This window comes from Lonchura striata, chromosome 2 (genome assembly GCF_046129695.1).
Source record: "Lonchura striata isolate bLonStr1 chromosome 2, bLonStr1.mat, whole genome shotgun sequence".
NCBI lineage: Eukaryota > Metazoa > Chordata > Aves > Passeriformes > Estrildidae > Lonchura > Lonchura striata.
This window is the reverse complement of record NC_134604.1, coordinates 70737192-70764496: the sequence shown is the minus strand read 5'-3', so window position 1 is coordinate 70764496 and position 27305 is coordinate 70737192. Positions and strand designations below refer to the sequence as shown.

Sequence of the window (27305 nt, the reverse complement as noted above, 5' to 3'; positions counted from 1 at the left end):
ATATGCATGTAATTGCTAGTCTTTACCTCTCCTAAAGGATTTCTTCTTATAGAAGATGTGGGTTTACAAGGAATTGAGAATACAATGAAAATCACTGCCTCTTTTTTCTCCCCTTATTTAATTGTACCTAGATCACCATGCATATGTTGCCAAAACAGATTTCAGAATTCCTTGCACTGGTTTATTAAATAGGTAAATTAACCTTACTTGATTTAAATAGCATGTTTCTTTACATTATAATTCTAATTACATGGTTTTTCAATTCTGTGGAGGTTTGTTTGTTATCACAGCCTCTCTTCTGCCTTTGTCTAAGATGCAAGCTACTTTTTCTTTAAAACTTTTCTCTTTGTATTTTAGTATGTATCTATCCCATGTAAACCTGAACATTTAAGTTGTTAATGTGCTCTTATTTGACTTAAAAATATCTGACTAGTTTCTAACACTTTAAAAGTAATCTTTCTATCAAAAATTGACAGTTTCAACCTTCATTTTAATACTGCTACCCCTTTGATAGTTGTACTTTAATTTTCAGAAAATTGAATCCCAACTAAAAGCTTCTTTGCATTCTGTCAGTCTTTAGCATTGTCGCTTATAATTTTGGTTCTTTGATGCATCTGAAAGCTTTAGATGCAGCTTTTTGACATTGATTTTGTTGTTCTTGTATCCTGAGAAGTTGAAAAATTAGATGAATTTTTAAGCTTCTGAAGTATGTGTCATGAAGGCAAAGCTATGCAAAGAACCACGTAAAGTAAATTATTTTGACTTACGATGTGGCTAGATATTTTTGCTTTCATATTTTAGATCAGCCTTTTGAGCAATTCCAGCTTTAAATTTCATTCTGGCTGTATGACATAATGTGTCCCTATACATGGAGAATAACATCAGTAAAAATTCTCTTGTTGATTCCTCAGATTTCCTCAGGAAGCTTTCGAGATATTCCCTAACCAGAAATTTAGGAAGCTAAGCAGCTGTGGCACAAGTAGTAGGGTTATGAAAGGATAAACAGATGGCTAAAACTTGGAAAACAGAATAAAAATACATGCTAAATTTTTGCAGCGGAGAAACACTGTCTTTGTATATATGCAACAGTTTGTGCTGAGATCTGTCCACATAACCCAGATCTTCCACAATGCAAATCACATGTATTTTCTATGATAGTACACATCAAAAGGCCTGTGTAGTGGTTTAGAGCCGTGATGTTTGAAAATAAGTTAGAAATAGGATCAATTTAAAAGTTTCAGAGGAGCCTTCTGATTCTGCATGATGAGACAGTAGAATGGCAAATCCAGGTGATGGAAATGTAAGGTATTCTAGAATAGACTAGAATAGAATACTTCAGTGAGAAGAAGCCTTCCATTGGTCATTTATTCCAGCTGTCAGGTTGTCCTTTTGAAAGACAGAAAATCCCTCAGTATGTTTCCTTGATGCTTTCCTTACTGCATCAAAATACCATTAAAGTTAATCTAGGGACAGTCGCCCCTTAGTGTTCTTCATTGACCTTAAGCTTCTGAAGCTAACTCATGTATTGTTACATGCTCAAAGTAAAAAAGAATATTCTTTATTTACTTTTGCATGTGTAAGCCTTACAGAAAGTGTCCCTAACTCTTCATTCTCACAGTGGGAGGTGGGTTCTATTGTTTCAGTGTACCAATTTGTCCTCACATACTGGTGGTGTGTTAGGAACTGGTTCTGATACATGCGGTACCCCCATGGTGGGATCTAGATGATCTTTAAGGTCCTTTCCAACCCAAACCAATCCATTGTAGGATTTTACTGGTACTTAGTGACCTCAGTATCTGTGTTCTGTAACATCTCACCTCAGATGTCTTACTGTAAAACCACTTACCAAGCACAGCACTATTTTCAAAGTCTAACAGAAAAGAGTTGTTTTTTCAATTCACCATTGTTTAATTGGAGGTTGGGTAGTGCCATGCCATCAGCTGTTGTGATAAAACTTGTGTGAGCCCATCAAAGAAAGTGGGGTAGAAAAGGCAAGTTTTTCTGTGTAGTCTCTGCATCTAAAGGAACTTATTGAAGGCATCAGTGGTACAAAAATGGCAGTGGGAATGTTCTATATTGTGCAATGTTAGTGGGGCAGGGATGAGAGCATTCCTCCCATGGATACTGCAAGGGGAAACTTCACTCTTTTGTGATTAGGATAAATTTGCCCTTTGTTAAAATGTGCTTGGGAACTATCCAAGGAAGGAACACCATTACTGGTCAGGATAATTTCCCCCCTTGGTTTTGAAAGCTGCATTCATGAGAAGGGGCTTCAAAATGCAGCTAAGAAAGAACACCAGGATAAAAGGGGGATTGGAGATATAACAGGCCTTTCAGTTGGGAAGCTGTGGGAGATGTTGGATGGCATTAACAAAACCATCAGAGGCTTTGTTTCTCTTGCTAGCTATGTCTGGTGTTTATGAATGCTGATAGGAGAATTCCCATATGTAATGCTGAATTAGAGTTTCACAAACAGGAGCTTGATGAAAAGAGAGTTTATTTTTGTGGTTTGAATTAAGTGCTGTGGTAAAAAGCTGTACAGTCATCCACTTAAGTGACAGGTGCAGGGTAGATAGTGAATATTTTGGTTTTATGCTACACTTTTTCCATTTTTTTGTAAATTAGTTGAAGCAGCTGGAAAGTAAATATGATATGAGAAAATTATATCTCAAATGGAGTTCAATAGCTACTCATAAAATCAAATTCTAACATGGAAAGTAAAGTATTTATAGACATTGGAAGACAATTTCTTTTTTACAATTTAGGAAATTTCAATGAACTCACTTTTTAAAAAAGCTTTTCTAAGAAGTTAAATACCTTTCCAAAGGGACTGTTTGTTTTCTGGTTGTTAAAAAAAATTAATGCCATATTGTGTGTGGTCCAGCTGTTTCTTTAAATGGTCTTATATTGGGACTTAGGTTCTAGCACCATGCTGAGTGGCTATTAAGACAGAGAACACTGGCAGGGAGATTGATTTGTACAGGTACACCAGGATGTAATTTTTTTTGCCCCTGAGCTTTCCTGTAGATACCTTCCTCTACCCTATAGGCTGGCTAGTTTCTTTGTCCAGGAACATTCGCAGTTTTCTCTGGTCCCTCTTTAAGTCTGTTGGTGTGAGAGTCTGTGATTGTCTCACAGCCATAAAATCCTTTTCTGCTTTCACCTTGATTTCATATTGCTATAGAGAAAATGGGAAATGCATCAAATGTTCTATAGCTGCCAAATTCTCTGCATTGCTATAGTTTGAGTAATTTATGAAAAATTTTAGTTTCTGAAAACATTTCAAAGCATCCAATTTGTAAATAAATAAATAATCTCCAATTTTGGAGATTATTTTAGTGTACATTTTCAGTGCCTCCATAAATGTCCATCTGTATAAAATCAATATCCTCCTTTTTAATATTATGTAATTTATTGAGATTTTCATGTAGTTTATGAAAAAAATACTATTGTTCTGATCATTACCGTGGATTAACACAAATGCAACAGGCAAACCTTTGTTTATTTCATTCTCAAAATTATACTTTGCATTTTCATTATTACAGTAATTTTTGATAATATTTATCTCAACAGTTCTGTAGAAGTTAGGATTTTCTAATGACTGCAAGCATTGTTCCTTAAATTCTGTATTTGCTCTTAACATTGAATCTATGTTTCACAGTGCCTAAAAAGAAGCAAGATGACAAAAGCATCCATTTTTAAGAAAAGTTACCTATATCTCCAAAGGCCCATCACTGGGTGTACTCAACTCCCCAGAAAAGTTACACTGTTCATACTCAGAAAAGAGTTAATTTGTGGAATTGTATGTTCTCTTACAAGAATGCTATTTATGGATCCTTCCTAAAGCAGGAGAAACCAAGAACTCTTAATGAATTGCATGGGATTGGCTTAGGAACGAGCAGTGAAAATTGTTAGTACTTGATATTGCTACAGATGTTGCATTGCAATCTACAGGAAATTGGGAAGCATCCTTCAGAGATAGCCGGTTATCAGTAGTTCTGCTTCTGCACCAATACACATTAAGTATGTATTTCAAAGTTTGAAATTGTTGATGATTCTGAGAAAGTGAGACAGAACCTACTCTGCATTGCTAATTATAATTGCTCTTTCAATAGGGAGGAAAAAAAAAAAAAAAAAAAAAAAAAAAAAAAAAAAAAACCAAAGCTCATTTATGCTTAGTTACCTTTTGGGAATGCAGAGTAAGTATGAGGTCACTTTAGTTCAGAAGAACTTGACACACTATTAGTTACCATGTGTCCATCTGTTTGTCTTGCTATTTTTTACTTCATCTTGCTAATCAGGGCCTTTGCCCTCCTCTGGATCTGTTCCCTGAGCCTACATAGAACAAGTAGATTTTTTTATGTCGCATTTCCAGTAAAAACTTTTGAAAAAAAAAGTATTTTAAGGTAGTTATGTTTTTCACAGAAGAATATAAGCAAGCATGTGAATTTTAGTGTTTACTAAGCATGGAACTGGGACTATGAATCTCTTTTCTTGTCATATATAATTTTGTCATTTCTGAATACGCCATTTAAAAATTTATATAGCCCAAAATATTTTCTGTTATTTATGTTGGGGTGTTTTTCAAATTATAAATTAGTGTATAACACTTACATAAATATTAATTAGGTTGATATATTTTCCTCAATTTTTTAACCTTTAACAAATGCAAATTACCTGATTATCTGTACTGCTATAAGAAGATTTTAAGTGGAGCTATTTGACAGTGTATAGACCATGAACAAGTCATTGTTTCAAATGTTGATTGCTTGAAAAGAAAGCAAGCTATCTAAGATATAGACTTAGTATAAGAATATGCTGCGTGTAGAAATAGTTGTAAAAAACAAAGCCCAATCTCTTCTTTTGCAGTGAAAGAGAAGTGGAGACTTCACTTTCAGTGAAGACAAGATCCTTGCAATATATGAGGATATAAAAAGCTACTGGAACAAAGAGATACAATTTAATGTAGAAGAATCTCTTTGTCTTTTGACCCATTCTGTAGAGGTTACATTGTATGATTCAAAGGGTGTACTAATTTTCTGTGTCATCTTGTGGAAGGTGCTGCTGGAAAATGGTCAGTGTCTACAGTTTTGTTGCTCACAGAGGTAGTCTTTTACATCTTAAAGGCTGTTCTCCTTAACCTGTAGCTTGCATGTTAAGCATCAAGAGCAGAAGTAGTATCTTTCTGTTGCAAATTTGGTACTAAACCAGCAGCCTCAAAATTCTCCTTCTTTGTTCAGGGTCTGTCTTCTGTGGGATTTCCTCCATTAGTTTCTCTCAGAGTAAGGTCAAACTCTCCTACAGTACCTTACCAGCTGCTCATCCTGGTCTCTCAATGCATGGCCTTTACATGAAGCATTGTTAAAATGTGCTACAGGGATTAAACAACTTCCCTAGTAATAGTGCAAACATTTTCATTCAACTCCTTCCAGTTCCTGAATGTGTAACCTGAATTTGAGTCATTGTCTTCACTTTTTCTCAGTCGCTTGGGTATCCATATCACTGCAGGAAGAGTATTCCTATGTGCTGTTGGATGCTAAATATCACAAATGCAACACTCAGTGTCTGTCTTGCCTGACTTTCCAGTCTTCGGCTAACAACATGCCCAGGAAAGCTGTCATGAAAATCAGCATGTCTAGAGGCAACTTCTCTTCTAGCCTTATGTGTCAAAGTGCCAATGCCTCCTTGATAAGGTCTTTAAAACATAAGGAGAACACAAATATCCAAAAATATTGCTTCTCTTCCTGTGCCATTCTCAGGAGAAAATCTGAATATAGTCTTGACCAGACCTTTTCTCCCCAGACTATTTCAGTAGCAAACAAAATTGCCATCCTTTCCATTTGCTCAGTCCTGTGGCAACTAGTAGAGAATTGTGGGGAAATTTTGAGAGATACCTGTAAGTATTTTCTCTGTGAATGTATTAGGCTATATATCTGTTTTTAAAATGCATCTTCATTGATTTTTTTATTCTTTAGGGGATATTATATAGAAGGCAGACAAGGAGCACTAAATTGTATAAGAAATAAGAACTAGCTTTTGAGAGCAAAGCAAGATGCCTTTGACTTAAGAAAAAGCTTAAAATATAAGGATGTCAAGCAAAGTTAATGAGGAAAGAGAAGTACATCAAGTGTCTACTAGAACTTGCTTGAGAATATAAAAATAAAGTGTTCTGGTATTGATGGTTTTTGCCAAGCCCAGAATCAGATCCTAATGTTCCTATGAGGCAAGTAAAACCAGTTAAAGTCTAACCATGGCAATTCAAGAGAAAGAGACCCAAAAATATGTGCACATTCCGAAAATCTTAAAGGCTTGGCACTATTTGTATGTTGCTGGTTATCCTCTAAGACCTCTTCCTATCAATATTCTAGGGAATATCAAGGATATTTCCTTAGGAAGTGCTAGAAAAAGTAGAGATGGCTCTAAGTCATGGTTAAACTGAATATGCAGCTAGTTATACTGCGCATAAAGGGGTCCATTCGGTTTTGTACAAGAGCTGACTAGAACAATGCACTTTTAGACTGGCCTTGGTGCTTATCTGCTGGATTAATACATCATAGCAGAGGTGTGACAACCCACCTTTAAGGGGAAGTGTGGGTCATCACAGTAGTCTGGAGTTTGTCAAATACCTTTGTCTTAGGAAATGGACAGTGAATTTCTGGAAGTTGTTTTCTGCTGGAGAGGCTGATCTGTGTGTTGGCTTTGTGTTTAGATGTGCAACCATTTTCTAACAGTGGATGGACTGGGTATTTGACTGCAGAGCTGAAAATGAAGCAGCCTGTTTGTATAGTTATCCAGACAGTAAATGAGATGATCATACCAACTAGGATGCAGCTGTTGTCACTTCAGCTGATGCAAAGCCAGTGAAGTGTGAGAAGTAAAGATGTGGCATTAAATGTTTTGATTAAATAACAGGGGGAAAGACTTTTAACCATACATTCTGATTATGGTTAAAATGAATGTATTCCCTACTAGTCAATTAAATTGACTAGTACAATTACAAACTAGTCAATTACATTGACTAGTAATTGTGAAACTATTATGAATCACAGATGCACTAGAGGAGAAACTTGGGCATTTGGTAATAATGTTTCTTACTAAAATCAAACAAATTGTCTCCTATTTTGCACAACTAGAGCAGCCAAGTAGAGCCTACTTCACTTTGTTGTCCATTTCCATATTAGTTTTTTCTTTATTATTTATTATTTTTCAAAATAGCCTGTTAGAATGGAATGCCATATTGCTCCAGGTAGCACTACTATATTTCTTGTTTAAATTAATGCAACACTTTATTTTGCAAGTATATTCAAACTCTGCTCAATAAGTTGGGATGTCATATTCTTAAAGACTGCCAAAATTTATCAGTTTACATCTGTCAATTTTAAGTCAACACTTTTCTTATGGTTACTCTGCTTGCTGTGGTTGCCTACAGCTCAGCCTCGAGGATAACCCTTCAATATACTAGATAATTACACTATTCCCCTAGTTAATTTAAGCATTTCAATCAAACAGGAAATAGCTTATAGTCTGTTCCCTGGTTGATTTTAGTTTCTTCATATTAAAAGGGTGCCACTTAACATTTGCTTGCTTATGCCAGATGGCAAGTTCCTAATTAAATTCACTTCTCATGTGCCTAATTTTTCTGCTTGCATTTTGGCAAAGCTAAAATCTCAGTAGGGCAAACAGATAGTTGGGGTATACTAACAACATTATTATTGTTATTTTTATAGTCTTTCTTATGAATGGTAGCTCAAAAAAGATCTTATGGATCAAGAGTTGCAACTTAACCTTTTATACTAAAGCTCTGCTTCAATACAAGTCCAGAATGTCAAACCAGATTCTTAAAAAATATTTTCTTTACCCTTCTACTATTGCTCTTTAAGAGTTGTTCAATTTTTTTCCACAGAAAGCAGGAGCAGAAATTGCTATTTTGTTATGGTGGTTGATAAGAAGATTTGCTTGTCCATTTTATGCTTCCCATGCATTGACCTTCTTTTTGTATTTTTAGAAACATTAGAAGAGGTAAAAACTCCTGAGCTAAGTGCTGAGCTTCATTTGTCTGCCTGATGAGGGCAATCATCTTGATCCAGAAAAGTGACTCTGAATTAAGTACTTTGGTCTTGCATTCTTAAATATGGTTCAGTACAGATTCTTCATGGACTGATCTTGGGAAATCATCAATTAAGTTTTATTTTTTAATATCTAGTGGGTTCACCCTGGCTGGATGCCCAGCACCCACCAAAGCTGCTCTATCTCTTTCTTCTCTTCCCAACTGGATGGAGGGAGAAAATACAATGAAGGTTTAATGGGTTGAGATAAGGACCAGGAAAGATCACTCACCAAATACCGTCATGGGGAAAACAGACTTGATTTGGGGATTTTACTGAACTTATTACTAACAAAATCAGAGCAGGATAATGAGAAGTAAAAACAAATTTTAAAAACACCTTCCCCTACACCTCTCCTTATCTCTTCCTCCTCCTCCCTAGCAGTACAGGGAGACAGGGAATGGAGGTTACAGCTAGTTCATCACATGTGTTGTTCCTGCCACTGCTCAGGGAGAAGAGTCTCCTTTGCTTCAGTGCAGGGTCCCTCCCACTACAGGAGACAGTTCTCTGTGAACTTCTCCAATGTGAGTCCATTCCATGGCCAACAGTTCTTCACAAACTGTTGCAGTGTGGGTCACTCTTCCATGGGTTGCAGTCTTTCAGGTGCAGCCTGCTCCAACACGGGTCTCCCACCAGGTCACAAGTCCTACCAGGAAACCTGCTCCAGCATGGACAGCTCTCTCCATGGGTTTGCAGGTCCCTGCCAGGAGCCTGTTCCAGCATGGGCTTCCCATGGGGTCACACAGCCTCCTCTCAGGCATCCACCTGCTCCAGTGTGGGGTCCTCCACAGGCTCCAGGTGGATCTCTGCATCCCTGTGGATCTCCATGGGCTGCAGGGATACAGCTTCCTCACCATAGTCTGCACCAAGGGCTGCAGGGGAATCTCGGCTCGATGCCTGGAGCACCTCCTGCCCCTCCTTCTGCCCTGACTTTGGTGTCTGCAGGGCTGTCCCTCTCCCATATTCTCACTACACCACTCTTTGGTCATAGTTACATCTGCCCAATAACTGCTTTTTCCTTCTTAAATATGTCATTCCTGATTGACCCAGCCTTGGCCAGCAGCATGTCCGTTTTGGAGCCAGCTGGCATTGGCTCTGTCCGACATGGGAGGAGCTTCTGGTAGCTTCTCTCAGAAGCCACCCCCGTAGCCCCTGTGCTAGCCAAACCTGTCCATGCAAACCCAATGTGTAACTGTGTTTTGTTAACCGAAGATTGCCCAGCCCTTCAAGGTGTGAACTCTTTTGCTGGGTTGGCTCTATACCTGTATGGTACATGTGTTAATTATTTCTTGTGAACTTAAAAGTGAGAGACTCAGTTTTGCAGTCAAAAATGGAAATGCTATGAAATACTGTATACTTCAGGTTTCCAGAATAATAGGTATTGTATCTGGGGTTTAGGCTGTTTTACTCTGTAGCACAAAAGCTTTTTATTGTGCCATTTCTCACCCTCCACCCCATTTTTGGCATTTCAAAATGCTAGGGCTTTTTTTCCCCTGGCATTCTTTTAGTGAGTCACGGGGTGTAGTATGATTTTGATTGTAAAATTAATAGTAATCTGCTTCAGAATGGCTTTACAATGGGAACTTGTAAAAGGAAAAATCATTAATCATTCAGCATTTTATAGCTGAATAGTTTTAAAGGAAAAGTAAAATGCTCTGGGAACTTTGCTTTTCTTGGCTACCAAAAAAAAAAAAAAAAAAAAAAAAAACCAGCCACAGGAGATAATCAGTACTGGATAAAAGATTTTCCTACATTGACTGCAAGACATTAATTCTTGGGTTTGCTGTTTGTTTTTTGTTTGTTTGTTTGTTTTTGCAAGTACTTTTGATATTTTGTAAGCTGAACTTGTGCAACAAAAAATTTAAAGAAGCTCTCTTTAGGTCTCATAACAAATTGTTAAGAATGTGTTCATTTATTTATACTAAACAGCTAGTCCTACTTATTCTGTTTCTTTGAGCATACATGCTGGTCTGTAGTATGACCATCCTAAAATAACTTTTCCCTCTTGTTTAACAAGGAAGAAGCGCTGTTTTTAGCACTGTTTTTATACTGTATTTTTACAGTATTAAATAGATTTCAATATTATAATCTCTTCTATTGAAGACTGAAGTTTAAAGAAAATTAAACTAATGCAGATTCTTTCCATCATTTAATAGTCAGTTGTTCCAAATATAAAATTAGAATCCACTAAATTCCGAGCATTGGATCTGTCAGGGCACAAGTTCTGGGACAATGGTTCCTGTTATAGAGTTCTGGCCTGAATTTCTGGCCTGAGAGTGTGGTAATTTCCATGGTTTCACTTCTCTTCTTCTAAATCTTTTGAAACTGAAGACATTTTTTCTTGTGTGCCTTAACTTTTTTTTCTTTCTGGGAAGATGCATGGTGGTACTGAATGAGAATACTATTCTAACTAATGAAGTAGACACTGAATAACTGGATTTAAATAGAGTTTTATGTCCTTTATATGCTTTTGTTTCAAATGCAAATTTGATTAAAGCTTTATTTCTCAGAGTTAAGCATATGCTACATTACTGAAATAAAATATTTAATAATAAAATGGCAGACTTTTGTGTCTCTTGATCACCAGTACTTCTGCTCTGTCAGTGAGTAGGGAAGGAAGCAAGAAGAATTAAAGATGATAAATGACATAGGAAGAAAGCAAAAGAGTGTGTTAAAATCATCATATTCTTTAGGGTTTATATCTGTACAAGCCATTATATGATATGAGAATATGGGTACAGAGGTGGGGCTTCACAGACCTAACAAACTTGTTCTACCATGGAGGGATAGTCATTCCATTTTCTGTTTCATACAGCCACCTGTACTGGGTGACAGCATGTGTTTCACTTGAATGCCTCAGAATTCAGATATCCCAAGGCAGACTAGATCATCCTGCTCTGGACATTTAGTGCATTTGGGGTTTTGCTTTTGTTTTTAGTAAAGGCCAGATGATGTAAGAAGAAATGTTATGACCAGAGAACAGGAAATGTGATTCTCTGTTGCTTGTCAGTGCTATTGACATCTGTTGTAGAAGTGATTTGACATACTCTATGGAATAGAATTGTAAATACACTATTCTGCCTGCCACAGAGTGCTCGCTGATAGAGCTGTGAGTAGGTGCATAATGAATCATATCCTAAAATAAAAGTCCCAATGCACAAAATAGCACACCTATTAAAAAGTGTTTTGCTCCACCCTCCTGTCCAGAATATTAGAGTGATTCATATGAACCAAAGTATACATTTCTGTATGTTTTAGTAAGTATACTGAAATAAAAAACATTTCTGGTTTTGTTCCTGAGAAAAAGCTAACAATTAATTTCCTCAAGCTAACAGTATTTACGCTTCATGCTTAGGAGAATGCTTGACTTATACCAACAATGCAATGGGACAAAATTATTACAAATCTGCTTGGACATTTAGTATTTGGTGGGGTGTTTCACCAAATACTAAACATAGGCAACTTTTTCTGCTTTTAAAGTCATGCTATAGCAAGGTCACTCTATAGTGTCTTCCAGTCTGTATAAGCTGCAGGCTCCAAATTAATCTTTTCAGCTGGCTCTTTGGAAGGGTCTCCAAACATGAACTTTCTTATTTGCTCTTGGAAGATAAATTTATCCCTACTTACCTGTATTCCAGGGCAGCTGTCAGCTCATTTTTACATGGAGTACAGTGGTGAGCACAGAGTACAGTGCAGCTTTTCACTTGTTGCTTCACTACGTAATGTCTTTACAGGTTCATGCAGAATTATACTCACACAAATGAAATGGTTTTTAATCAGTGTGTGAAGATGCAATCCAAGTAGAAGATACGATTTAACACCTCCTTTCTCCCAAAAAATCTTAACTAGCCCTCTGTGACAGTTTGAAACAGTTCTATATAAATTAATATTGTGTCTATGTGAATTTGAAAAGAGATTGAGTAGAGCTGGTGAACAATAAGCAAAAAAAGATTCTTCTTCTGGACCCACTGAGTGTACTGGGGAGGAAAGATGACAACGCATCAAAAAGTGGGATAGAGAAAAGGGGTGTGGCAGCAAGGAACAGAACAGCTGAAGCAGAGATTGAAACACTGTTAGGGTGGCCAGGAAATAGACCCGCAGCCAGCTGTTTGTGCTCATGATAAAAACTTCCTAGAAACCTGACCTGCCATGCACTGACAAACAGGGCAGTGGGATACTTAAAAGTCCTTTAATTTTCATATTTTCTTGCATAGTACTTTTCAGATTTTTCTCTTTTAGTTGTTCATTCTCTAGAATAGATATTCCAAGTTTCAAAGCTGTTTAGAACCTTCTTATAGATAAGATGTAATGGAATGGTCTAAGCAAATCTCCCTCAAAACCTTTTTTTTTTGGTGGTTGTACTGGGTTTATACTTTAAAAGGTTCCTACTGGAGTATTTTCCACTTTGTAACTCTTTAAAACAATTGCATTTTTTGTAGATTTAATTGGTGTAAGAGTCACTTTCAAGTGTTTCTTCAGTTTATATGGGAAAGATATAAGGCTCTTATGGCTCACTCTTTTGCTTAGGTTTAGAAGATTACATCCTATTTTAAATATTCACCATAGCCTATCCTTAGGAGGAGGCAAGATCTCAGTCTATCAGTAAATGTACAGATGTTTTATCCCTTAAAAGTTTGAAAGGCACATTAAACATAGCCAATTCAAAATGCTTTGGAGTAAAACACTAGAAAAATGCTTTCAAACACTTCTTGCTTGGTATCACAGTGGAGTCTCTAACATAGTGGGAAGTCAGGAGAACAGGAAAACATCGTTTTTGAAAAGGTGCTTTTTCTGTGGCATCAGTATTCAAGCTCTTGAGTAACTAAAATGATCAAAACAGAGGATACTTGGCCATTTCCCCTCTGTTATTGGTAGTCTAGAGATTTCTGGTTAATAATTACTTTTTAATATTTTCTGGCCATTATTACAGTTATCTTCCACTTTAGTTGTTTTAGAATTTAGTTAATTTTTGGGTTTGCATTGGTACTTTCTCCCCAGGGTTTCTGCCATTTTATCTTTAAACTTGTTTTTGCTATACTACTTGACCTTTCTGACCCTTTACAAAAGTATCTTTTAATATGTCATGTGTCAAAACTCCTGTTTCATAGAATATTTTAGGTTGAAAAAGATTTCTGCTATCATCTGGAGTTACACATCTGTACAACCTAATTTTAGTTATTTTTAGTGTGTTCCACATAATCACAGTATTTCAGATAAATTCCATTTCCTATACAGGCTAGAATATTCTTGTTTCCTGAATACCTTTTGCTTACCAAATCCTTATCACCACTTAAATACTCTTTGCTACCCACTGCTTATCACCGTCTTGAAACATCTCACAGACTTGAAAAATATATGACAGGACCAAATGTCTTCTGTGTCCTTTCTAGTTGGATGAATTTCTTAAACTGATTCCTGATAGTGGCTTCTCCACCACTGTGTTGTTTTGTACTCTGAGTAATAAAAAGATGTTCTTGAAGGCATAACATTTAACATTAAAAACAAAACAAAAAAAAAAAAAAAAAAAGAGGGAAAAAATGTAGGATTGGTTAAAGTAGCAGAATATTGAAACCATAATTTCTGTTGGGTTTTTTTCCTGAGATGAGTTTGCAAGTGCTTCTAGTTAGTCAGGTGATGGTATGGGTGGACTCTGATAATGTGGAAGATTAATATGTCTGCTTAGTTACCTTTCAAAGACCAAGTCATCAGCTATTGACTTTCAAAATCTGATTGAAAAGGAGGTTTGCAGTTTTGGGGTGAGGAATGGGATATCAACTCTCTTCAACTGTGCAGAAAATTAGGGGGGAGGGGGAGAAAGATTTAGATTTTGTACAAATGCAACATAACCCCATAATAGAATTTATTGTTCATTATACGAATGGATTCCAATCTTATAGTTGCAACAGAAATATTTTTAATTATTTTGCACATAGACCTTTTGACTGATGTTTATTTTGCATTTACTGTAAACTCTGCTGTCATGAACATTTGCAGTCCAAACAGCTGTTGGGTATCCATTGTTTCATTTGTGTGTGTCACAGTTTTAAGCTGAGTGAATTTTGGCCTATCATTTGTAAGGTGTTGTCAGTTGAAGTAGTGAGGAAGGCAGCTCATGAATATATCTTACTTTTTCTCCATACTCAAGCAAAATTTTGTTTTCTCTCTCCCTTCTGTGCATTTAAACAGGAGGACAGCTGCCTTCAGATGGTACAGAACTCACTGACAGTTGCTCTTGCTTCAGATCACTTCATGAGAACTTCAGAAGTTACTAACTGAGGTATTTATTTGTTCTTTTCATTTTTTTCAAGTTTTAATTTTGTAGAAATTAGTTACATGGAAGAGCAGGACAGAGACATCTAGAGTAGTGAAGAGAAATCATATATGGAAAATAGCACGAAGTTCTGTCATAAAGAGACCTACTGGGTGATAGCTTTCCATATGCCTTTCAATAGCTAGGCACTATGTTAGTCAATCTTTTTTATATGTTTAGAAATCAAATACATACAAATATGTCAAAAGAAAACATGTTATAAATGCAGTTAAACACATTGGGGTTTTGAGAATAGTTTTATCTGATCCTCTAATTTTCTCCAAGAATGGGCAAAAGATTTTGCAGAAAATCTCTAGACATTAATACCTAATTACCTAAATATTAAACCTTTCAAAACTGTCCATCATTTATAGTTTTCTTCCTCTAATATTTAAAAGGAACTTCAGTTAAAGAAAAGCTTTGGTATTAACACAACATACAAATGCTTTCCTCACACTTTCTTTCATACAACCCTGAGATTATATATAAAATCTGTTTTAAAAATATTGATGAATATTTTTATTGCAAATATTTGTCATTTTTGGTAGATATCAGTGAATTAATTTCTTTGCAGAGAAAAGAACAGCATTTGTATATGTAAACAAAGTCTGATAAAGGATTTATGGCCATAGAACTCATGAAGGAAAAAAATTATCTTGTAAGCCTGTGATCAGCTGGATTTGTGTCAGTCCTAAATTTATGATCTGCAGCTGTTAAATATGTGATAGGAGCTTTGTCTTCTAAGGCGTGATGACAATGTGAGCACAAGACTGGAAAAAAGCAAACATAGTGCTTTGAGAAATAAAATTGTCCAGATGTGGATGATGTTTGCAATGCTTCTCATAGCACAAACCTTTTATTCTGTAAATCTTACAAATGTATATTTTAATGCTTTTAAATTGTGGAAAGCTACCGGCACAGATTCTAACATATCTGAGGTGGAACAAGAAGTATGCTGGTCAGTGTTTGTGTAGGCAGTGTAATGTAAGCAGTGCCAGGCTGGAATTCTTTTTCTGTATTTGAGAGCTCAAAGCTTTAATGATACTGGGAAAAAAAAAAATAAAAAAGGATGTCTTGTAACTTCAATAATGTCTGAAATCTGAAAATATGTAATATATGCAACTTTTTTTATATAGCTCCTAGTATTTATGTGTGTCTATGCATATATATGAATCTGTATTTTAGATACCAACATAGGCTTAACTTCTTGGAAAGATTGGTAATTGTTATTATGGTTCTTCTATAAAATGTACATGTGCTATTATAGGTATATTACAGTATCTGTATTTCCTTTTTTAAAGAGACTTTTTATATGCTGGCCAGTATATATTATAGCTAGAATAATGTTAGCATTAAAATGAAAAGTTTTCAGAAAATGAACTCTTAAAATTCAGTTGGAATGTTACATACAGATTCAGAAAAGAAAGCAGAAGTCTTTTTTGATTCTAATTTTGCATTGAGTGCTGTTAGCAGCCAGCTCTGATAATGGATTTTACATGCAGCTTCTATAAAATGCTCAGAGTCTCAGATTTTAATAAAGTAGTTGGTGTTACGTGACAGGTTGAGCGATTTCAGTGCACATTATGGATTGGTTATGTCTTACCATAAGTTCATTTCTGTAGTCAGTACACAACTGTTTTAGCAGTAGAATTAACCGCTTATGTCACAGATTATAATTAGCTGTGTCTGTGTGCCAGAGCAACAGGATGGAATGCAAAACATAGCCAAACATGTGAACGAATTTTCTTCCAGTGATATTTGGCCAGACCTAAAATATCTTCCACTCCAGATCTGAAAGTATTGGAAAAGTTAGACAGTTCTCTCTTGGAAAGAGACTGTAGTTTTTTCACAAGTCCGCATTGTTTCAAATCTCCAAGGTAAGTAGCAATTTTTAAAATTTATTTGTATATTTGTATTAAAACCTTAACATGTTAACAAATGAGTTCTTTTTGTTTGTTCTTGCTACATGGTTGTATTGAGCTTCTCCCTGTCTAAGTTTCTGTGCAACATTTCAGATGGATTTTGTCCTTATTTAAGGATCATTTTGATGCTTATGTGGTTTGTTTTAGGGCCTAAATTATGTGTTCATTTTTAACTACAATTATTATTATTGATTCAGATAGTTTATTTATACTTGTTTTTACAATTAAGTGCAATATTAAGTTATAAATCTGCACTTCTGTAATATTAAGAAGCTAAAGTAGAAATTTTAAGTCTAGTAACTTTTAAATCTTTTACAGTATCATGTTACTGTACTTACATAAATATCTGATTTGCAGTAGTAAACCTCTGATGCTTGTAGCTGTATATTTCTCTCAGTTTATCACATACTAAAAGTTAAATTTAGTCAAGAATGGATCCATGGTTCTGCTGAACACTTTTTGCTTGATTGTGGGATAAAACCTCCCACCTGAGGAATAGTTACAAAATTGTTTCTAACTTCTGGGAAGCATACTTAAATTTATATAGGGCATTTAATTATTTGTGTACAGAACTTGTTTCGCAAGTGTATAATCGCCTTTAATTCAAATACATTTTCTTGTGGATAATTTCTCTGCCTGAAAGAAAATTACCAACTAGGTATCAGTGGGTTACTGACTCATTATCAAATGATTTATTGGATGATACTTGGTGTCTTGCCACCAACAGGTGCTTGCACCGCATATGTAATCATGAATCTGGATAAGCACATAAGTTTCTAAAACAGGATATCGCCAAAGTATAGGAATGTGATTTTAAAGCATGAACAACAGTCAGCTAGGGTCCTTTTAGCTAGATATGGGTGTTTTTACTGTATCTGTCTTAAATCTCCTCCTACTTCTGGAGGAGATTAATCACATCCTAGAAGTGTCTGTCTATTTCCATTTTCTGTGGAGGGGGCCTAGGTGAGTGTGGCTGATGTTGCCTGTGTTTGGAGAGATGACTTTTGGTCTGCACAGCCACTTCCAAATGAGTAGTCCATTTGAGTGAACTATAGGATCTTTGTACCGTACAGTTCTGGAAGTTTGCCATGAGTTAAGATTTTGGAACTTTTGTTTGTGAACAGTCACAAGTGGTGCCACTTTGGCTGAGATGGATTTCTGTTTATCTTCTGAACAAATGTTCTATTAGATACACCCCTCCTTTCTATTATGTAATGAAGAAAAAATGCTCCTGGAATACCACCAAAGGATAAGAACAACTGCACGGGGTTAAATTAAAAGAAAAAGAGTCTAAATTAAGCCCAGCATTAGAGGGAACCACTTAAAATCTCTTTTCCAGACCTTCATGCTTTTGCTTGCAGCATGCAGCTCTTTTCTGGTTGAAAACTCAGTTGTTCAAAACATGTTATATTTTGAGTTTTATTCATAATCATAAGGCACATAAAATTATGTGTACAAAGATATTCTTGCTTAAATAGCCTCATGAGATTTTTTTCCTTCTTGTGGAAAGTAACACCTTGTACATGAAATACAAATCCCAGGTCTTAACCTCTTACTGGTTTTAATTATTTTCATGACTTGGAATTAAGTAAGCTAGATTTCCTGTGGACTTATTTCTCAGAGTTGATTGTCTTACATGTTTAGCGAGCAGTGACTGAAGGATTTTTGTAACAGAGACATTTACAAGGTCTTTTTCTCACTTCAGTTTTCTGATATTTTATAAGGTTTTCATGCCCATTGCAGTCCCTAAGTAAAGACATAAACGGGGATTCTTATTTTCTCTGTTAGCTCATTTTCAGGAAGATTGCAGGAATGCATTATTTGAGGCATCTGCTTGTCTGTTGAATTTAGTTGAAATTGGCCAAGAAACTCAAAAATTATTGGAGGAGGTAGGGAAAATGAATGGGAGACAGAAGATTTATAGATTGACATAGGGTTTGGTTGCCTTTTTATTTATGAAACCAGGCTAAAAGCATCATGGCAGTTTGGATAACAGGTTAATTCAATATCCTGGTCAAATTTTCAGCTTGGGTAATAGTATTCTCACTATTTAATTAATCATAGCTTTGGCTACCTGGGCCAGTCTTCTCATTAAACCTTTCTGAATATCTGCCAAAAGCTCTTAAACAGCTGCTGCATTTCATGCCATGGTTGGTTATGTTTCTGTGGTGGATGAAGTCTGTATAACACTGAAAAGACAAATATAAATTAAAATATATAAATACTTTTTAAATGGAGTGTGGTATGTACTGAAGTGTTGGATAATGCTGATGGCACTCATAAAGCACATGCTTTTCAATAAGGTGTATGTTTGTTTGTGGATATGAACATCCTGAAGGTTGCCTGTAAGACTCAGGTATATATGGATTTTCAATTAAGGGAAATAGGGATCGTCTTGTAGTAATGACTGTTAAAACTCTTCAGTTCCTTTTACTGAGAGCAACACTCAGTTGCTGTGCTGTCAGTGCTCTTAGGAACAGAAGTTTTAGTACCTTTGCTTTACCTTACCTTTTCCCAGTATTCCAAGTGCCAGATACTAAATTTTATACAGACTTTTTGCATCCTTGCTTTATTAGTTGTGGATACTAGTGGCTTTCAGAAAAGGCTGACAGTGTTGAGTACAACAGCCTGTTTTATGTTAAAGATTTGCGTAGATCCTACCTTGAATTTCCAAGCTGTTAGAACTTTCTGAGAGAAGCATGCAGGCTCCTGATGGAAGTAGACATGTCAGCAAAGTTCCACTGCACCCGATTTCCTTAGTTTTGGTGAAGAGGATTTTAAGTGAGAGGCAGTAATAATTAAATAAAAAGGCATGTTCTTGTGACTCCAGACTGCTGAAAACAATAAAATGCAAGAGTTTCTTAAAAAAGAATGTAGGTGGAATGAAGTGGAAGCAGTAGAGCACAGCTGTGGTAATGAACCCTAACCACAGACCAGGATACATTAGCAATGCTTTAGATATCAAGCTCCTTTCAAAGGCCTCTTCCAGTCTAGCTTTGAACTGGAATAAATGATCTCTAGAGGTCCATTGCAGCCCAGTTTTTTCCTAGGATTCTCAGAATTTTCCTAACTATTCACTTTATTGTTATTGTTAATTACCTACTGATTTTGTGTAGTCACCTGGCTGTCTTACTAGCTGGTCCAATCGACAGTGCTTCAGAGTTCATGGAAAAGGGCATCATAATTTAATAAATATTTCATATTGGTAGCTAGCAGCATTCTCAAGCCATGTAAAGTTGCTGTAAATCAATGAGAATTAACTGTAATATTTGACTTTTACTTGGAAATACAAGGAAGGAAATAGATGGATTCAGAACTTAAAGCTAAAAAACTAACAGTGAGTATTACTTTAATATCAGCATTCCCTATGAGCTGAAAAGCCATGGGAAGATATTTGTATGCCTGGCAGAAAAGGTTACTGTTATTGATTGCCTGAGTGAAAGTTTTCACAGTATGGATAATAAAATGATGAGACAGATTTCAGTACGTGAAGGAAGAGGAGGTTGATTTGAGTTTGGCCTGAGTGCCAAAGAAGAAAGTGAGCATGGTGAACAATCCCAAAAGCCTGCATGGTTGAAACCGAGAAGGCAGTGTCAAGTTTGTTCCCTCCACGTTCACATGACAGGGTCCTGATATGCATTGTGACTTTGCAGTACACCCCAAGACTTCTAGCATATATTCTGGTGCTGCAAAAAGTCATATTTGAGGGCTGAAGTGGTCCGAGTTTCCCCAGAGGGTGCCTAGAGCCATGTCTTACGTAGTATGGATGGGTGTGGCATAGAATTTTGTGGAGGTGGAGCCAAACCCTTTGTAGGGTGGGCAGCAATACCCAGACCAGGTAGTCCTGTGCTGCCCATGCTACTTTTCTGACTATTTTTCTTGTCTTAAGTGCTCAAACAGACCTGATGTAGCCTGTAAACCAAAAACTTGCCTAATTTTCAGCCCTATTGTTTAGTATAGGAAAAGATTTTTTTTTTCCAGCCTCAACACTTCTCTTCCCTGTAACATTCCACTTCTAGTTTCATTCTGTTGTGGTAGGTATTTCCCACTTAAAGAGAATACTGATGATGTCTGCTGAAAACTGTTATCTTACTTAAACACGGAACTGCACTACAAAATAGTTTATTTAGTTTTGAATGATTTAATGAGTCATTTGATAATTATGTTCAATGCAGGTGTAAAGATAGTGCTTCCAAAACCAGAAATGCAGTTCTTGTATTAACAAAGTTGTATAAGACCGTTAATGTATTGTCCTAACAGAGTAAAAAGCATTTCTTAGCTATATTTGATAAAAATATGGTATTTATTTGAGTACCCTCCATTCTTTCTGAATTGAATATTTTGTTGAAATTCTGTTAGTAACAACTTTCACAATCTATGAGAGTACTTACTTTTTAAATATATATTAAAATGTTACTGATTTTGCTTTTAGGTAAACATCTGTTGAATTGATAGTATTGTGATTCACACTTGGTGATTTGTTTTAACTGATTTTAGTCACATTTATGAAAGAAAAAGCTGTATGCCTTTAGTCATATTGAAAATATCTAAAATACTATTTAAATTGGAAACATTAGTATGACTGTCTTCCTGTATCAGAAATCCTGAGGCACCTAATAATAAATGGCTTTAAGTCAAGAAAAATTCAAAGCTAGCATTCAAAAGATTATGTACCTTTAATTTAGGATTGTTTGGTAAGCAAAGCATATAAATGGCTAGAATGCAAAATAAGATAAAGGCAGCAGAAAGCAAAATTAATCAATATTCCTTTACATTAGCAAAAGATTCCATCTTTTGTTACCTTTTTCTTCTTTTATTTTTTACTTTCTTCAGCATCCCTAGGTACTTTCTCATTCTCCCCATATTTTACAGTCTCCACTTACACATCTCGTGTTCATTTCCTGAGTGTGCTCAGTACTTAACCTTTTTCTCTTACCCTCAAGTGTCTACTCACAGTGTTTATTTTACTGTGATTAAAATGTGGAGACTTCTTTACATATCTGATCTCATATTTTGTTAATTCACAGCTAAAAATAAATAAAAACATTTTAAAGACAGTTTTCCTCTACCAAAAGAGATCTCCACCTTGTGGTAGATGATTTTAAATTTCAGCTGAATTTATCCAGCATTTTCTTTAAATTGAAATAAGAGATTCTAAAGCTTTGAGGGCACTCTGCTTATGTACACCAGAGACTGACAAAATCTCTCAGTTGTCCTTATGTTGAACAAAAGCTTTTTTGAAAAGTGATTACCTTCCCGAAATGTGTGTGGCATTGTTCTCCCTCTGCCAAGTAGGAAATCAAGATCTATCCTAGGCAGAGTTTAGTTACACAGTTGGTAGAGAACAGTCCTAATCACTGCAAACCTGGACTAGGAGAACCTGCAGGCACAAAGATATAGCATCATTTGTCTTTATTTTACCATCAGAAACTTGCATATTTTTCCAGAATTTGAGTTTAGGGAAGCCTGATTTGCAGTTCTTGGTTCTCTGATAATATTTGAGCCTACAAAAACTGATTGATTGGTCAAGCACTACTGTCCAAATCTGAGGAACAAACAACATCTAACTGAAGTTTAAAAAGACAAGTTATACTTGCACTCTATGAATATCTTTTCCTATGTATGCCTAAAGAATAGGTTTAGAAACTTCAGACATACTTTTTGGAGAAGGTAATGTGCTTGTTATTTGATCCAAATAGGAATTGTTTTCCAGTTACTCAAATTAGAATATTTAAAATGAAGACGTCTTTAAAATGAAGAAAAATAAACCCTACATTTCAGATTGTACTATTTGACTAACATCAGTAAATAATCTCTCAACTAAAGTTAAGGATTTTAGTAATACCTGCTGATTTCCGTTTTGGATTAAATACTTTGTATGGAAAATTCTACTTTGAAATACAGAGAGTGTATATGTTATGTCAAATAAGAGATCTTTTATGCCTACATACTTAACAGGTAATTTGGGTTTTGTTGATACTTCACTTGTTTTTACAGTTAACTGAAAGATCAGCTATGTCTTTCTTATAGGTTTTAATCCAAGAACTGGTATACTGATCAAAACCAGTATTTATACACTTCTCCATGTTCTTAATTTTCTGTTTCTTGCATTGCATTATTGCTTTCTCACCGTTGCTTAGAAAGAAACTTAGAGATGGTTGCTGCCTAAACAGTTGGAGTCAACATCACCAAAAAAGGCTTCTGCAGTACAAGTCTTTTGATGATGTCCTTATGTGTCTAATACACGTTTAAAATAATTGGGTTTTCCCCTGTGTAAGTAAAAATGAGCAATAAAGTTGTTATGACTAGTGCTACAAAACAACAGGAACACATCATTTTGTAGTCATTGGCATTTAAAATTCATCAGAAAAGGGCAGAGGTTTAAAGTATGTAGTGAGACACGGTATACATAGGAAAGCATTTTGCTTCCCTTGCTACTGAAAAATGAATTTTGAGTCTTTAGTTTAGCTACATGTGACTTGTCAAAAAAGGTACAGTTTTTACTTTCCAGATGCAAGGTCAAATTATTCTGTTGTATTTTTTAAGGTATGATTGTGATTAATCACTTGAACTAGGGAGGGAAGACTTTAGTATTTCCATCTCTTGCCTCCACATCTAGTTCTATTCCTCCTTTTGTGTATTTTTATTTCAATTAAAAAAAAAAAAAAGCTTCACAGAATAGCAGTGTAACTCCATTTACTACATGAAATCATTTATCAAGGCTAAATAAACTGCTTTTCAAGGTCCACAACCAACAAAGGAAAGCATCACAAAAGGGAGTTATTTTGTAATTGTGCTGAAGTCTACTAAATGAACTGGAAGCATACTTCTCAAGAGGTAACAGCATTCTACCTGGAAACAGCGCTTTCATAAAAGCAGCATCAAGACAAGGAAAAAGAGGGAAAAGTTATGCCAATGTGTATGTCTTTATGTACTTAAATAGAGCTATTTACTTTCACTGTCACCTCTTCCCAGCTCTGACGACATGAAATACTTTTCCTGCAAACAACACTGAGGATAGTGTTGAAGAGCTTTTGCTAAAAGCTCTCTAAAGGACTTGCTTTAGGAACACTATTTCTATAAGATACATTTTGGCTTTGCTACTGGTAATCATTGTGGTATGATAGGAAAGCTCTTCTATCATGCACATTGAAAATAAAAATATTTTTTTAAGGTATTTTAAAAAGAAAAATACACAACTACTTTTTAAAAAAGTACCTAAATTTATTCTTTATCTGGTAAATATGCATACAAGATTATGACACCAGAGATTCTTTCATGATTTGCCTCCATCAGAGGGATTACTTTAATTTTCTTCACATTTATGTGGAATTTCAGGTCTTTTGATGTGTTTTCAATGACCCCAACAAAGATTATTTTCCCATTCCTTCCCAAGTTAGCAATTTTGGTCACTGTGTCACACTACTAAGTGCAACAAATAACCAGAAAAAGCATGACAACAAATTACAACAAATTAAGAAAAAAAATTTATGCCTACAAGTGTTTTGAGATTTCTGGTGTTGTCTCCAGTGAAAGAAAATTGAAGGCCACAAAACAATTCTTATTTGCATTTAATGGCACTTAAGAAATGAAATTTTGTGTAGAGTTGTGTTTGCACTGTATATCCCCTCATAATGGTGTGTCCCTCCATATCCCCTCTTTGTATCTGTTCGGTTCATCCCAGCTTTGCCATCAGCACCTGTATGTCCATCAAACCCCAACCCATCCCCCTGTCTCCTCCCAGGGGATGTGTCCATCACCTGGTGACCCTTCCCCTTTGTCCAGGTCCTTCTCCCAGGGTCACCAGGTAACTGGACCCTGTCTGGGACTCCTCCCTGACCCTCCTCAGGGGTCACTCTGAGGCCTTGCCCCCCGAGAGCCGCTCCCATATCCTTCCCCCATTGCCTGCTCGGGTTTCCCCGCCCCCCTATATCTGGCTGCTCCAGGCAGGGACACCCTCTCTCTTGCTCTGGATGTCCTTCGGGGTCAGATGCGGCCTGGGATCTCTCCAGGCTCTCATTAAACTTTGGAACTAATCCTGAGGGAGAGCGCCTCTTTCCTTTGCTTGTGGGACCAGCTCGTCTTTGGACTCACGACGGAGCTTCTCCAAGCCCCCGGGATCCAAGGAGAAGTTCCTTCCCTCTGCCCGACTCGCCCCACTGCCCAGCTGGCCGGGCTCCACAGGGGTTTTATGCCTGTGGATTCAAGGGGGAGATGCAGCAATTTTGTACACAGATTTTCCCTATTTTTTGCTGCAACTCAAACTAACTAGCTGCCAGATCCTATCTGCAAAGTTTAACTTCAGTATGTTTGAAAGTAAAAGTTTGTGGTTCTCCCTTTTCTTATGACACTACAATGATGATAAAGGAGGAATTAAAGGTAATTAAGAGGAACCAAGTTTTACAGTAACAATATAGAGCAAAGAAATCTGATTTAGAACAACAGTTTAAATGGCAATACAAAGAGCATGGGATGTATTGTCAGATTTTGTCAGAGACTCAGAGTTTTGTCAGATACTCAAATTTTGTCAGATACTCAAATAAACTTCTTCTCTTAATATCCATGACACCCAGAGATATGAAAACCACTCAAAGGAACTAGAATTTTGTCACTGTCAGAGAATACTCCTAGGCAGATTATCCCTATCTTTGTCTTTTGAATAAACAAAAGAGCAATAATGTCAGTTTAAGCCAAAATGTAACCTTCGTTGTGTTTAGAAATGGTTATAAACGGATTGTAAAGGAAGAGTCAGTTATGAATAAGTGAAATGTAGAGTAAACAAACAGAGAGTATCAGATGTTTGCTAGCAATTGGGAAAGAATGTTTTATGTTACATCCATTTAAAAGAATAATTTCTGATAAGTTTAGAACCTCTAAAGGTATTGTGGGCATCTTCATAGTCCATTGTAATGCAGTGTGAAAAACAGTTTTTCCTAAAGAGCAAAGGCAATGTCTTAAAAACCCATATTTTCTGTAGATGTCTCTCAAGCGCTGTAATTTTCTGGACTTCCCAATGATATTGTAAATCTAAGTGAAAGAGGTTTTTTTCTCTGGAGTACAGTAGAGAGTTTAATATACAATTGTGAATACAAGAATACTTCTCTAGTGCAGTCCTGGAAATGAACAGCAGACTCACATGTTACTTTCTGTCCAGCACTTTCTGGCAGGTCTGGATGTATTGCTTTTGCAGGCACAACAGCTTGTGGTGTAAAAATACAGTATCAAGAGTAAAAATTTGAATTTTATTAAGTGTCTTCATTTTCCAGCCTTCAAATTTCTAATACAAAATAGAAATATATCTCTAAAGAGCACAAGATGTTTTATCTTTTAATAATTTAATAGTTTGCCATTTGGAGTTGTTAATGAAAAGGCTATAGCAAGGAATTCAGAAAAATGAATCTATAAATATCAGTGCACATTCCATTTTTTTTTTCAGTAATATTGACATCTTTTCTGCCGTACATGCAACTCTAAGTACAAACATGCATTTTAATTATATAGCCCTATAGAGCTACTATGTGATGCAGAACAGTTCACTTCCTCTGTACAAGGTGATAAAACATTTTATATTTTAAATGAGGATTTATCCCCTTTTATAAAAGCAATAAGTTTTCTCTAAGAAGATGATTTGAAATTGTATAGCTCATGGCATTCTTGTTCTCCACAGAGGGATTTTATAATCTTAGTAATTTTGTCAAGTATGATTGACTTCCTTGGGTAGGTAGATACACAGCAAGATGTTGCTAAGTTTTGGTCTGAGTAAATACATCGTTTTATTTATGATGTTTAACTTCTAATTTCAACTGACTTTTGTCTTGTCTGACTTAATTAATTTTTTTTTTGTGATAATAGTGGATATCTGGGATAGATCACATAACACAATTTATATACTGTAGTCTGTAGTCATCATGTCCTTGTTTGGTGTTAGAGTTTGTGTATATGGAATTTTACAAAATTCTATAATATAATGTTTTATTCAAAATTTTGGTCACCAAGTTAATTGCTAATGGCCTTCAGAATTCAATGCCAGACTTTTACAGTAATTAACTATAACCAGGACTGAATGGAAAGGCTTTATCTGCATACAGTCTGATATGCACATCTCTTCTGAATAAGGAAATAATTTAGCTGTCACTGAGTGAAAGAACTAAAATGCTAGCGAGCAAAAATTACCTGTGCTAGATTATAGCAAAAATTCTGTAAATTTGACAGTCACCTCCTCTTCATTTCTCTCCTTGAAGTGTCCGATTATATGTGAATTGTTTTGTAAACCTTTATTGCTTGCAAGGAATGACAACCCCAAAGGAAACCTTCCAGTTTCACCTGCAGAAAAGCCCTTTGACACCTGGAAGGATCAAATTTTCAGAATAGGAGAGGATGCAGTGTTAAGTAATTTTATAATTCTTTTGAACTATCATTTTATAAATTAGAGTTGGAAAATTTATTAAATCCTCAAGACATCCCTTTGTGTTTATTTTGTTCTTCTTAGTGAGAAAGCCCTTTATACACGAGAATAAATGTGCATGATTCTTATTTTTCATAAAGCCAGGACTTGTATTAAACTATAAGGAGACAAAGAAGGGTGATTCTCCTAGCCTTTCCATAAGAACAAGAATGCTCTCAGCATTCCTTGCACATTAATATTTTCCTTTCTTCTACCTGTCTCAAGTCAGGTGCTACAGATCTCATGATAGTTGTTTAAAGACTTGCCCATGCAAACACAGGCAGTTAAAGTTCATACTTTAATTATATACACCTTCTTACATGCAATTAAAGAAAAAGCGGGATTAAGGGGAATGGATCTACTCTGGCTTGTGCTTCAGAAAAAAAACCTCACAGCCAGAAGACTGCAAAGATTTCTGTTCTGATATTCATGGCAGTACATTATGTATCTGGTGTACTTGCAGTCTTTCAAGGAAAAAATAAATCATGTTGAAGAACAGCTACTGAACAGCTACTATGGGGGAA

General features: G+C 35.9%; 1 protein-coding gene across 6 annotated transcripts in view; it reads left to right on the top strand.

Moving 5' to 3' along the window:
* Nucleotides 1-27305, top strand: part of SGCG (sarcoglycan gamma) — a 103016-nt gene that overhangs the window by 16153 nt on the left and 59558 nt on the right. For 2 of the 6 annotated variants that reach the window (XM_021530621.3, XM_021530617.3), the window contains exons 2-3: nucleotides 14292-14382; nucleotides 16168-16292. The gene's annotated coding sequence lies outside the window, so the exon portion shown is untranslated. The remainder of the gene's footprint in view (nucleotides 1-14291; nucleotides 14383-16167; nucleotides 16293-27305) is intronic. The other 4 variants (XM_021530623.3, XM_077781462.1, XM_021530622.3 and 1 more) reach the window with 2 other exon arrangements.